Below are 1,956 nucleotides of genomic sequence, written 5' to 3' on the forward strand. Positions count from 1 at the left end.
AAAGTATAAGAAATCACACAAATAAATTAATTAGAAGTATTATTTATTGTTAATTTGAATTTATTCTTATAACATGTTTATTTAATTATTAATTATTGTTTATATGTTTATTTTAATTATTTATTATTATTTGAGTTTATTATTTGTTTGAATTTATTCTTATAACATGTTTATTTAATTATTAATTATTGTTTATATGTTTATTTTAATTATTTATTATTATTTGAGTTTATTATTTGTTTGAATTTATTCTTATAACATGTTTATTTAATTATTAATTATTGTTTATATGTTTATTTTAATTATTTATTATTATTTGAGTTTATTATTTGTTTGAATTTATTCTTATCACATGTTTTGTACTATATGATTTAAAAAGAGTTCTAATTTTAGATTAACTAGTAATAAGATTTTAGAATTAACTAATAATAAATTATACTTTCTTATTACACTAATTATTAATTGCATATTTTACAAGAGCAGTCGGGAATAAAATTATGCAAGACAACTGTTGCTCGTACAGCTTTTACGGCAGTAGATGTGCATGTAACAATAGGTTGACGATATATTCTCCATCTTGCAACCAAAATCCCGAAAGCACATTCAACTGTTCTTCTTGCTCGACTCAAGCGATAGTTGAAGCTTTGCCTTTCTTCTGCTCCAATATCAACAATAGTGAAGCGGTTCTTGGCATCACTTACTGCGAGCAGGTTTATGCTATGCTTTCCTTTATAGTTGTAGTAGCAGGAACCACTACGAGGCGGTGCCTGCAAAATTGAAAACCATCATTGTGATAAAGACATTACTTATTTCAAAACATACATAATTGCATCATCAATGTGTAATATATTGAACCTAAATTATTATAAATAAATTGATAATATACATACTTGAATTTCGACATGCTTCCCATCGATAGCGCCTATGCAGTGTGGAAATTGGCATGTTGTCTCAAAGTCTTCTGCAATTGTACTCCAATTTTCTTCGGTTGGATCAATCATAACTTTTTCCTTTAAGGAGAGTCAAATTGCTTTACAAGTTTCCGGAATAATTCGTGATAGCGTACATTGGGCAATGCGGTAAGCATACGATAGTGATGTCATGCTGTCTCCAGATGCCAACCATCGTATAGTCACCTATAATCTCGTTCTGGCCGATATTGGTTGTCGAACTACATGTTGTTTTTCGATGAGTGGCCAAACAATATTGAGTAATTCGGTAAACATTATTGGTGACATTCTGAGATAGTTGAAATATTTTTCAGGATCTCCCAATCGCATCTCCACAAGTAGATTGTCGCTGTCACCTTGAAGAAGTCTTCTTGTCTCAGTAAAAATAGGCTGTACCCATATTTTACGGTTTTTTTGTCTTGCAGTTTCTTGTAACGCAAATATAAAATATACATTGAGATAACCTTTTTCATAGTTAATATCTCTGCATATCTCATCGGTTCATCCCGTGCTTGTATGAGATACTTCATAATAATCATCAACATGATATTTGGATCCATTATTATACTGTTACTTTTAAAATAATAAAATAATCGAAATATATAAAAACGTTCTTCTTCACTCGACTCTGAAATTTGATGGAATATACTATATCCACTTAATATTTGACGCGCTCGTTCCGCGGATGTTTTTTCCTTATATTACATGAAGCACAATTTGCGCGGAAAAGCGGAACGATATGGTAACAAATAAATATTTTTATTCATTTTTTAACATTGTTTTCACTTAATTAATTGTAATTTTCATTAATATGCTTATCTTTTTAGCTTATCTATTGAATATAAGCATTTTAATCAATAAATATCGTTAAAAATTAATATTTTATAATTTTCCGTTCCGCTTTTCCGCTCAAAATCTGCTCCATGTAATACAAGGCATTCAAAACAGACGGAACGGAACGCGGAAATCTGGTTACTATTCTCTTCCGCGTTTCCGCGTTTCCGCG

The 1,956-nt window shown here is 29.8% G+C and overlaps 1 pseudogene; it reads right to left on the reverse strand.

Annotated features, from left to right (window-relative positions):
• LOC115234057 overlaps positions 1-1,569 on the reverse strand; it is an 8,621-nt pseudogene extending 7,052 nt beyond the window's left edge.
• Positions 1,570-1,956: the final 387 nt, after the last annotated feature.

The sequence above is a fragment of the Formica exsecta genome, unplaced genomic scaffold (genome assembly GCF_003651465.1).
Source record: "Formica exsecta isolate Colony F162 unplaced genomic scaffold, ASM365146v1 scaffold1057, whole genome shotgun sequence".
Classification (NCBI taxonomy): domain Eukaryota; kingdom Metazoa; phylum Arthropoda; class Insecta; order Hymenoptera; family Formicidae; genus Formica; species Formica exsecta.